The sequence below is a fragment of the Morone saxatilis genome, unplaced genomic scaffold (genome assembly GCF_004916995.1).
Source record: "Morone saxatilis isolate NCDOM2014 unplaced genomic scaffold, NCSU_SB_2.0 Contig6, whole genome shotgun sequence".
Lineage (NCBI taxonomy): Eukaryota > Metazoa > Chordata > Actinopteri > Moronidae > Morone > Morone saxatilis.
The window spans coordinates 8515195-8527526 of NW_023340206.1; the positions used below are offsets into that span (position 1 = coordinate 8515195).

General features: G+C 35.5%; 1 long non-coding RNA gene across 1 annotated transcript; it reads left to right on the forward strand.

The window, feature by feature from the left end:
• The first annotated feature begins 5879 nt into the window (after positions 1–5879).
• LOC118340047 lies at positions 5880–7893 on the forward strand. The gene is made up of 3 exons (XR_004797352.1): positions 5880–6186; positions 6371–6428; positions 7051–7893. It is a non-coding gene; the product is annotated as an uncharacterized LOC118340047 (long non-coding RNA).
• The last annotated feature ends 4439 nt before the right edge of the window (positions 7894–12332 follow it).

Genomic DNA, 12332 nt, shown 5'->3' on the forward strand with positions numbered 1-12332 from the left:
TTTTTTGTTTTTTAGGAGAGGAAGAGGCCAGCAATTCTCTGAAAATGCTCATTTATACTGCTGTGATTAGTAGTGGTACTGCTGTTGTCATCGTAACTGGAGTCGTCCTTGGGTTTATCCTGAGGAAACAGAGTTACAGGTAATAAATTGTTGATTTAAACACAGAAATCTGGTATTTATGTTGCTATAATTTAGGATCGTCAACAATTTCATAGCAGTAATGTAACTTTTTTTGTAAAGCACAGCACATGTGACATAAAACACATACAATTCTGTTTTAATCAGAACTGGGGATACAAATTTTATAAGGAGTAACATTCATTTTCATTCCACTGTTGCTGCTTTGGTTTGTGTTTGTTGCTCCACTGATACGAATCTGTTCTTATTTTCAGAGACAAGACAAGGTCAGGACCATCTGTATTATCTGTATGCGAATCCACCTCTCTGGTGAGCAACATATTCTCTTGTTTTATACCTTTCAACTTATGTAAGTAGCTCACATACAGTATTTACTGTGTACACTCAGTGGCAACTCATTACACTTGCTTAGTCCCACCGCTTTACTCCTTCCTTTTTGATTTGTTTGACATCTGCAAGGTTTCTTGTTTCTGAGGTGCAGGAACCAAAATGTCTTCCTCAATCAGACTGTGCATTTGATGCATTTATTGCCCATTTTAATGTTTAGACCAACAGAAAATTCAGCTCTCGACTTTCTACCTTGGAGATTTTGAGTGTCAGTGCTGTGAATAACAGCTCAGGGGATGTGAATCAGCTTTTAAATGACATAATAAAGCTGAGGTTTCCGTATGACTCAGGTTTCCTGACTCGGGTCAATGTGTCAACTTTCTTTCAGTCTCATTTATTCAACATGACACATTAAGATTAAGTACCACTTTAATTACCACTACACGTTAATTACTACATTTATAAACCTTTACAAAGGATGCCTTATTAGACCTTTTTGATATGTTTATTTATAGGACAAAGATGACCCAGATAACACCTACACAAGCCTTCAACAGCCAGCAAGTGATTTGTACCAGACTATGTCCTCAGTGCACCATCAACATGGCGGCGTGATAAATTCAGCCCGAAACAACACAGCGATTCTCTTTTTGGAAGAGAAAATAGACGGAACAGAGACTGATCCAATTGGCGAAATTTATGAAATTATGGAAACCAAATGTCAATAACTTGTCTAATGTATTCCTCTTTTCATAATGAAATAATAAAACACTGGTTTCTTTATAGATTTGTTGTTGTTGTTTTTTTTATTAAACATTGGAATCATGAAACACGTCATAAATGCTGTATCACACAAATCCTTACACACTTAATTATTAATAATGTTCAGTTAACCCTTACACTTAACAGGAGTGTTTGGTTGTATCACCATTATATACACGAATATAAATGATTAATAACTGGACATTAAGAGCAACTAATTTGAACCACTTATGTCCCAAACATTCATAACATTTGAAAATCCTTAAAGGTTTTTGGATTTAACTAATTAATCTGGTTAATCTGACAATGAGTGAATTAAATACATTGAGACTTTAATTCTCTGTTTCTATTTCACTCAAAGATGCATCTGTTTTTACTTTGCACCGAAGCACCTGAAAGGGAGTTTTGAGGAGTTTTACCATCATCAGGATGAGCATGATGCTTCCCAGAGATGCTGATACTGTATTATAACTTGAAAGTGGAAGCAAGAATTCATGTTCACTTCTGTTTTAGAACGTTTCACATGAACTTATACAAGATGTTGATGTTGTGTCCCAGCCGACTCGAGGGTGGGGCAAAGACAAGAGGACAACACGTGACTTTTGAACTAAATATTTATTTAACAAAATATAAGTGAAACAATGATAGTATAAAGTATATCGATACATCAGTAGTGTTTGTCTGAGTGACAGTGTAAGTGTAATGAACAAATTAACACCAAGAAAAGTCTAACCCAAACAACAAACCATAAGCCCAGGAAGAGAGAGAGAGAGACTGACACCTTCAGCTGATATAGCTGAGGACGAGTAGGTCCTGATTAGTGATGCACTTCCTGCTTTCCTCCTAAACGGGAAAGACGGCCCAAACAGGAAGTCAAGAGTGCTATCAGAGTTGTCAGGTACGCAATAAAATTACATTACTCTTGTCAGGATAGTTTTGTGTAATCAGCTTTAGATCTTTTGGCCAATTTAATGGATGGAAACAGTGTTTTGATCTGCTTTTTCCACTGTTAACAGCTAATTTTGGTATACAAATAATAAGAAATAAGAAATAATGCATGTTTAACACGTTAGCTTCACTTCACCGACCTGGAAGCTCTGTCCACTATATACACAGTCATCACTCCAGTATGCATGAGTGAAAACACATCTGTGAGTGTTTGTATCAAAGAGGAACATGTGACCCATCTTGATCTTACTGTGGAAGGTTAGTTTGTTTGCTCACACTTTAAAAGATTAAATTAATTAATTGTTGCAGGAGTTGAATGCTGATTGATTTTCTTTCTTTCTTTCTTTTTTTGTCAGTGTTTAGCAGATAAGAGGATGACATTTTTTCTGGCACTTCATTTCTACAGTCATCATCATTTTTTGTATCTTTCATCTGAGAATAAGATGAAAGCAGCAGCAGCACTTCCTTAAGACTTCACACCAGCTACATAGCTGAGAGAGTTTGAGGTTTACGTAACAGAGAACAGTGCAAAGGGGTCTGTGTACCCTCCCTTCGTTAGAGTTTACTGGACGCCGCTAGCAGCAGTTGCACTGTTGGTTAGATGTCTCAACCAGTATGGGTAGATGGAAACTGTGTTTTGTTCTGCTTCTGCAGCTAACTTTTTATATCGACAGCACAGGTACTGTACAGCAGTTACTTTTTATAGTTTCTGACTCATACGAGATGTTCTGTGTTAATCTGTTTGTCTTTAGCTTATAGAGCGACAGAATATTCTCTATAATTTGCTTATTTTTGATGCAGTGAAAACTGTTATTGTGCATATATACTAACTCAGTGATTGTATTTCAAAGTGAGTTTTGATTGTAATTGTTTGCAGCAACTCTTGTGAAGCTTTCAAAAACCATTGGGAGCAAACCAGATGTGACTCCAATCTGCACCAATGAAACACAGCAGATCATCACACTTGTAGTTTGTAAGATCAGAACACAGATGAGAGGAGAAGAGTGTCGTCTGATGTATCAATATGGACAGGACTTTATACATGAATGTGACTCCAGATTCACACTATTGGCAGAGAATCGGGACTATGTTTCTCCACCTGACCAGTTTAACACCAGAGGATAGTGGAACTACACCTGTGAGTGTTCACGTCCTGATGCAACAATTATTCGAATATCACTGTGGAAGGTAAATGATTTATTTTATAACTTTTGTGTTTCACATCTTGTGCATTTCCCTCAAAATATTTCTCTTATTACTGACACAGGTGTGTGTTGGTTGGTAACATTATAAAGAATATCAGCGTCCGTATATCTGCACTTACTAATAATACAACATCATGCCAGTTATACATTATTACATGATACTATAATGATGAGTATAATCAGTGTTTCTGTATTAAATGAATACCCGAGCTACTCTTCTGATGTTCTATATTTTGTTTTCTTTACAATGTTTAAGAGGATGAAGACCCCGGCAGTACAACAGGAACAGAAATATCTTTAGTTAATGTTGGAATTCTAATTGGTGTAATTATATTCATCATTATAACCGGAGTTATCCTGCTAGTTATCTACAGAAAAATTCACCATAGGTAAGAGACTAATATGAAATAATATTATCTTCAGTAAAGCATAATAGCTGTTAATTAAGTGTACAATTTTCAAAAGTACAAATTTTGTTAATACATTCGGGAGAGTGAATAAATTCTTTGTCCATTCACACAGCAGAGGACAACTGGAACCACAGAGCAGTCGTCCAGATGTGGTACTGTACACGTTATACATGACGTTCATTTAATGAAAAAATTACTCCTTTTTTACTTCAACAATATTATCTGTTCTATTACAGGAACCACAAAATATTGAGCCGTACCTCACCTTCATCCAGAGAGAGAATGCACTTTATTCTGCCACAGCCTATATTAATGATTCCAATGTGTTCACCCGAATTTAAGGATGCCTTTGTAGAGTTTTAATTGTGCAATATCTACTCTGATGTGATGCATGTTTTCCTACTGAATGGCAAATGAAAGCTAACTATTTCACTACTGAAAGTGCATTTTATTCTAAAACTTAAAGCTAAAGCTGATTAAAAAAAATAGATTGTCTTCCTTTTGCTTTTCCTTTTGTTTGTAAGTTTAGTACATTATACTGTCTGACTATATGAACAGAATGAAATAAATTCATATTTAAAAGTTCATCTGATGTAGGCTATTCAGTTTGTCACATATCTGCAAAGTCGTAATAATTAAATGTTTAAATATAGACTTCATTTGAAGCAAACATCCCCTGTGTATCCCCTTGATGTGAAGTACTGTAAAGGTTTCACACTAAACCACATTGTGAATTCATTTGATGTACAGCATCTATGTCAGTTTGACCTCACATCTCCACTTCCTGCATAAGCTTCCGGTCCTCGTGCACATATACCCCAAGGTTTTCTCTGCTGCCTCCCTGATGTTGCAGATACCCCACCACCTCATTCTCACAGAAGGCTTTGAAGATGGACGACTGAGCAGAGGCCATTTATGTATTTATATACCCGGTAGTATGTGCAGCTGAGGGTTACACTCATTATCATTGTTTTACGTGACGCACACAAAAGCTTTTTAACATTTTATTTATTTAGCTGCTTTCTCTTTAAGAATAAAATTTGTGGGCAACATCTTTTCTGGAGGCCATTTCTTAATGTCAGCATCAGCTAATTGACAGTGAACATAAACTTACCCTTCATGACCACAATCACACATTAGAATAACACCAAGAAAATGTCTAATTTTAGAAAACTTGTGGCAGCTTATCTGATCTATCACGGATGCTGTGTACAGATCAAGCACTGATTTCTCCAGCTGTGCAAACTGAACCACACAACCATCCTCATTTAAATGCAGTGAACATAAGTTGATGCTTGTATATTAATACTTTTACTACTATTTTTTTTTTGTCCCTCTTCAGACTGAATGTCCTGCAACAACCAAACAGACAGCCACGAGGACGTTCACACTATGGTGAGTTGTGCACTTACCCGCTTTCTTAAAACACCCACTAATATTCAAAAATCCTCCTTTTGAACTGACTAAAATATCATAAATTAGAAGATTTGGTGGAAAATGCATTTTTCTTTAAAGCAAATTAACATGAAACTTAGTGCAAACTAACTTGTAGTTTATATTTGTTTTGTTTGAAAACCTAAATGTACTTTTAAAGGAAATTACTGTAATCCTTAACGTTTCTGTTGTCATTGATTTAAATACATCTTGTCTGCTGCTGCTCCTGCAGGTGATGGCCAGCAGCAGTCACCTGGATCAGACGTTACCTTTGGACCCAGAAGGTTGCTATTGTCCTGGTAATGACCTTCACTCAGTACATACAGCATACAGATGGAACTGAGGCACTGGGTTTAACCTAGAATATCAAATACACAGTGTTAGGGAACAACAAGTACTGTATATATCTCATTTTCCTCCAAAATAGTCCCAAAATACCAACTAATATTTTGTTATTGAACTAAAGCAAACAAACTCACATTTGATGCTTGAGTTTATTTGAAAGAAAACATTACAATAATTCATAAAGGTCCATAAAGGTTGGTTACCATCAGGAACTTGCTTTCATTGAAACAAGTTTTAAAGAGTCGCCTACAGAGTCTCAACTTAAAGTAGGGGAAGTCATGTCTTGTACATCCACCACCATCCACGACTGAATATCACTGTGGAAGGTAAATGGTTGATTTCTTCAAGATATATAAGTGTAGTAACTTTGGCAATACATACTGAATTTAAAGCTTACTAATGTTTGTGGATGAACAAATATTCTCTGTTGTGGAAGTTTTAAACAATAATTTGGCTCTTATTATTTTCCAATGTATGTTAACAATCTCAGCATCACATGAAGTGCAGAACAGCAGCAGTTCTTCTGGGACGTGGTCCATCATTGTGATTGTTATCGCCGTATTCATCATTGTGCCTGGAGTTTTCCATAGACGTATCCTGAGAGAAACACGCTGCAGGTGAATTAATCTTTCTGACTGTGTCCTTTAAACCTTGTAAAATGATACAATTTCTATATTAAATACAAAATTGTCAATAAATGAAACTACTTATAGGAACAATTAAAACAGACATAAAAAAATAGCTTTTTAGCTGTTTATTTCGTGTGCCATGTCTAACTCTGACCTCTATTCTTGTTTACAGAAACGATACACGGTCTAGAGCATCTGGGCAATCTGTCTGTGAAACCCCCGACTCTCTGGTGAGCCACGCATTATTTTTCTCTCTGTCTTTAAATGTATTAAGTAGCTATTTTAATGTGTGTATTCACACATACAGTACACATATTTTTACATTCAAGGCATTAAGCTGAGGCATTTTGTTTTATCTGTAAAAATGAACAGCGTGACTGTGCTGACAGGAAATAATGAGTGGGAGAGAAAAATGGGTCTGACATGTAAAAATATATACCTGGTGCAGTATGGTACGTTTCTTAACCACTAGGCTACCACAACGTCTCTTAGGTGGACTGAGCAACAATAGAGGAAGCCTTTTTGTGAACTCCAAACCAGTGACAACAGCTCTATGAACATCATTTGATATAACAGATATAGATAGTGAGAGATATGCTAGTGGCAAAGAGGGAATTTGGTCTAAAAATGTTGTAACATTAAAAGATATCCTCTTGATTTGTCTCACTCAGGCTGCTGAAGGCCTGAATGAACAGCTAATTCATTAATTATGAAAGATTTAAAGTAGTATTTTATGTTTTTGTTGTAAATAATGGCTTGATTAATAATTAATTTTAGCAATTAGTTAAAATGTATAAACCTTTACAACCTTTAAAGGCTGCCTCATTATACACTTTTATATGTTTTTAATAGGACACAGATGACCCAGAAAACCCCTACGCAAGCCTTGAACAGCCAGGAAGTGATTTATACCAGAATATCTCATCAGTGCACCATCAACAGCACAGCAAGCTAAAGTCATCCAGAAAGAAAACAGCGACCAGTTTTGATCAGGAAATAGATAACGAGACTGATCAAAATTACGAAATCTATGAAAACCTTTGAATCAAACATCAAGATAACATGACTGCATATATTGATTACTGGTCTGCATGGCTGCTATTTTAGGGTGTTAAGTTACCTTTTCATTTTTTAAACTTATACTTTGTCACAAATACAGACTCTTCATACTTAAACAATACTGTACTGTAAATGCTTCCTTCTGAAAAAATGCACACATGCAAAATAGGTTTCCTGTATGGCTGAAAAACTTGCTGATACTCAACATTAAAGAGATACTGAACGCTTGAATATGTTAATTGAACTAAATTATATGACTGTACCAATGACTTCTTACCAAATGCATGAACACTGCATTTCATGCGTTGAAAATGACATGCTTTTGACAGCTGCACTGAATATATGCAGAGTTGGCCTTTCAGAGCTGCTACCTTAGCTACAACACAGGTACCACAGAAACTTTTATAAATGGCCATGAGTCATGACTGTGCATGACTGTAAAACCTCCAGCTGGTGTCTGCACTGAAAACAGTAATTTACGGTAATTTAAGCTACTACTAGGATTTGTGTCCTTTAAATTCTGTGGAAAATTGAGATAGAGGTTTGCTTTCACCAAAATAAAAATCTATATTAATGTCACATCTTCCCCCAAAATAGACCAATTCTCAGTTATTGAACGTCCACTTTAGTTTGGGATGTCACATCAAGATAACCAGGGTTTAAACTGGACTGGAAATATGTGAGAAATGTGCACAAGGGGGTCACCTTTTTTTTTTTTACACCCAAGCAGCACTCCATACAGTTTATTTTGTGAATGGCAATATGATGTCATATGTACTTATGCATTAAATTAAACCTATTTGAATTTATAGAATAAAAAATGGAGTCTATAATGCATTTAACATATGCATAATAAGTTTTTATTACTTTTCTGAATTTGTTTGTTATTTGTTTGTTTTAAAGTCGCTGAAATAGTCACATCCCATTTGCGACTGTTTTACCACTAAGGGTCTTACCATGAAAGCAGAACGTCCTGTCGCAGCACTTCCTTTATAAAAGAGTTCACACTTTGAATGTACGTTACTGAAGGACAGTCTGTGTGCCCTGACTTCGATACAGGAAGTTGCACACCGCCAGCAGCAGTTGCGCTGTTGTTTAGACGTCTTGACCAGTATGGGTAGATGGAAACATTGGTTTGTTGTCCTTCTGCCGCTAACTATTTATATCGGCAGCACAGGTACTGTACAAGAGCTACTTTTGATAATTTATAAATTATACAAGATGTTGTTATTCTCTGTTAATCATTCTGTCTTTAGTTCATAGACTGCAACATAACATTTTCTGTAATTTGACTGTCCATTGAAAACTGTCATTGCTCATGCAATTAACTTAGTGCATGAATACATCAAGTGCTAACTCAATGATTGTATTTCATGTTGATTTTTGATTGTGATTGATTGCAGCGACTCTTGTGACTCTTGTGAAAACCATTGGGAGCAAACCAGATGTGACTCCAATCTGCACCAATGAAACACAGCAGATCATCACACTTGTAGTTTGTAAGATCAGAACACAGATGGGGGGAGAAGAGTGTCGTCTGCTGTATCGACATGGAAAGGACTTTGTGCATGAATGTGACTCCAGATTCACACTTATGATGGAGAATCAGACTATGTTTCTCCACCTGACCAGTTTAACACCAGTGGATAGTGGGAACTTCACCTGTGAGTGTTCACGTCCTGGTGGAACATATATTCTCCATCTGAATATCACTGTGGAAGGTAAATGTTTGATTCATTTTTAAGTCTATTTTAGTGTGCTTCTTTTATATTCATAGCTTAAAGGTCCAGTGTGTAACATTTAGGAGGACCTACTGGCAAAAATTGAATATAATATTCATGTATGTTTTCATTGATAATCACCTGAATTTTGTTTTTAGAATGAGCCGTTTTTAATCTAAAGAGGGAACAAGTCCTCCTCCAGTCCACCATGTTGAACCACCCTGTTTCTACAGACACTCAGACAAACCAAACACTGGTTGTAGTTCGGTCTTTCGCAGGCTCCGCAGCCACCATAGTTGCTCCTTTGCGGTTGATTGAGGCGAGCAGTTTCAGTTGGTTACAATCTACAATTTCCCTGTGAGATCACTAATCTCACAGCTGGTGGTGTAGATGTAAAATGCAGACGACACAATCAGGTGAGATTTGCAATAGAGCGAGATATAACTTGTGAGCGTTTGTGTTTTGATTTGTCAGTAACATAATATTACATTATACACTGAACAGGAAAGAGTGGAATCATATTGTTTTGTTACATATAGAGCAAATATGAGTGTAATTTTTCTAACAAATGTTATTTCTTTTCAATATTTTAGAGGATGAAGATGTCAGCAGTTCAACACCAGTTCCCAATCAAAGTGTTTTGATTGGTGTAGTTATAGTCATCATATAATGGAGTTATTACGGGTAAAATCTCAGGACAAAATGTAATGGGTGAGAGATTATTACGATTGTAATATGCTTCTTTGGATTTGGATACTAAATCAACTGGGATAATTACTCTCTGTGCAGTTCTCTCAGAAGATACCTGTATTATAGTATTTTGCTTCTCTTCCTGGCGATTATTATTATCGTTACCATTTTCTAGAACATGAAGAGAAGATTTCTGTTGTGTATTTTATGTTCGCACTAACTCTGATATTCTTCTTATTTTAAAGATGCTTGTTCAGGTCAGCAACATCTGGATTGATCTTGTGTGTGAACCTCCTGGCCTCTCTGGTGAGTAAATGTATTCTTATGTTTCCTGTATCTTTAAGGAAGCAGCCAGTTTGTTTGTAATAATACATACACCAGCTTACATACCAACAGTCAAACATACATTTCCTGCCTATTTTTTATTGCAGTCCAACCTCAATAACCTTCTTTGATTTGCACTGTGTTTGTCTACTTCTTTGCAATGAGTGTATATCAAGGTAGTAAAGATTAAAAGTGACATGATCCATCAAAGTTTTAGTTTTTTTTTCATTAGGAACCAAGATGAACCCTGAATGACCTCTACAAAGCCTTCAGTACCCAAGAAGTGATCTCTAACCAACTATCTCAAATCCCAGCCAGTAAAATAGTGACTGTCCACTTTGGATAAAATGGAAAAATAGACAAAAGAGAGACTTGATCCAAGTTGAAAAATGGTACACATTTCTGTGTAAAGGTATTGTTATATGAAGGTGTTTTTAAAAAATACTGAGACTGAAGTTTGTTAAAACAACGTCTGCATGTAAATGTATTGTGTCATTGGACTGTATGAAGAATAAATATCCAAGAAGCCATTGCAGTCACACAACTACCGTTAATAAGTTTGTTTTTCATTTAAAAACCTATAATTACTGTTCATCACTTTGTCCTTACAGTTGTAATCAAGTTATAACAGTGCTGTGTGAATAAACACTGGTTCCAAGCTGGCAACAACATGTTGCTTTTCCTATTTAAAGGCTCAAGCTTAGGCCTCTCAGTATGTGATCACCACAAAGCATACGTCGGTTCAGCAGGTCATGTATTTTTATTGTTACTTAACCCTGTGAACTGTTAACGTTGCAAGAAGTATAAATTGGTTGGACCTTAATGGATCCAGCTCAAACCTGTAGTCTGAAGACTGATGTTTTTTGAACTATCTGCCAATCTTACCGTAGACACATATACACAGTTATCTCTCTGTATTCATTATTCTGTATCTGCTTTTGTTTTAACCTTTTTAGAGTCTTAAATTTTGAAAGCTGAAGCTCCTGTTGCAGCTTCCTTTATAGAAAGAAGTTACAACCCAGCTGGTTTGAGGGTTGAGGTTTTATGAACCAGAAAAACCAGAGCAAAGAGGTCTGTGTGTCCTCCCCTTCAGTACAAACATACGTTGTACCATCAGCAGCAAGTTGTTCGTTGACCAATATGGAGAAGGAGACTTTTCTTTGTTTTTCTTCTGCCAATAACTGTGAGTTTGACAGCGAGGTATGTACGAAACTAGTTCTCCATACTGTAAAAATTCCTGCAAGTTGTTTTCCTCTCATCTTCCTGTTGTTGGTTTTGAAGAGAAAAAAACAACTAAAAACAAATTTGTCCCCGTTGGTAAATTTATTAGTTTGGGAAAGTTTTAAATGTTTTGGTTTTTTGCAGTGGAATTCTTGTTTTGGAAACCATTGGGGGAAACCAAAAACCAGAAAAAATTTTGTTTGAAAAATCCCAAATCCTGCAAACAATTTTGAAAAAAAAAACACAAAAGCAGAAAATCATTCACACTTTGTTTATTTTGGGTTTAGAAATAGAACAAAGAAATTTAGGAAAAGGGAAAGAAGAAAAAGTTGGGGTTTTCCCGTTCTGCCTTGTTATCGGATATTGGGAACAAAGGACCTTATACTGAAATTTTGTTTAAAACTTCCAGAAATTCCAAACACTAATTTATTGAGAAAATCCACTTATGGTTTTTCTCCAAACCGAACCAGTTTTTTTTTTTTTTAAAACAGTTGGATAGTTGGGGGATTTTACTTGGAAGGTTTTGTTTCAAAAAGCTCCTTTGGTGGGAAACAATTTTTTCCTACAATCTTGAAAATAAACACTTGGTGGGGGAAAAAAGGTTGTTAAACACAAAAAAAATTTTATTTATTTATTCCTTAAATACTTTACTTACTATATCATTTATTTCAAACAATGCCTACAACTTGTTAGTATTGTTTTAAAAGTTTTTGCAGTTTTTTTATCAAAAAAACATGGCACAATTTAACAATTTAAATAGTTTCCAATTTGAATATACATTTAATTACTTGTTAACAGAACCCAAGTTTTGCCCGCCCTCTTTAAAGGTTTTCCTTTAATACTTCCCAAAGAGGCAAAAATTAACCCTGTTTTTGTTTAATTTCCCTTAACAGAATTTTCCTTTTTTTAAATGTTGTTTTAAAGAAAGATTGGAAGAAAACTTTCAGAATTCACATTTTAACTTCTTTTAAGGGTTTGGGGTTTTTTTTTTGAATGGTTTTGGGTTAACTACAGTTTCAACCATAAATTTTTCAACCATATTATTTTGTTCTTTTATACCAAATACCAAACATTATTTTTTTATATCCCTTAAATACTTTAAGCCCCTTACTAAATTTG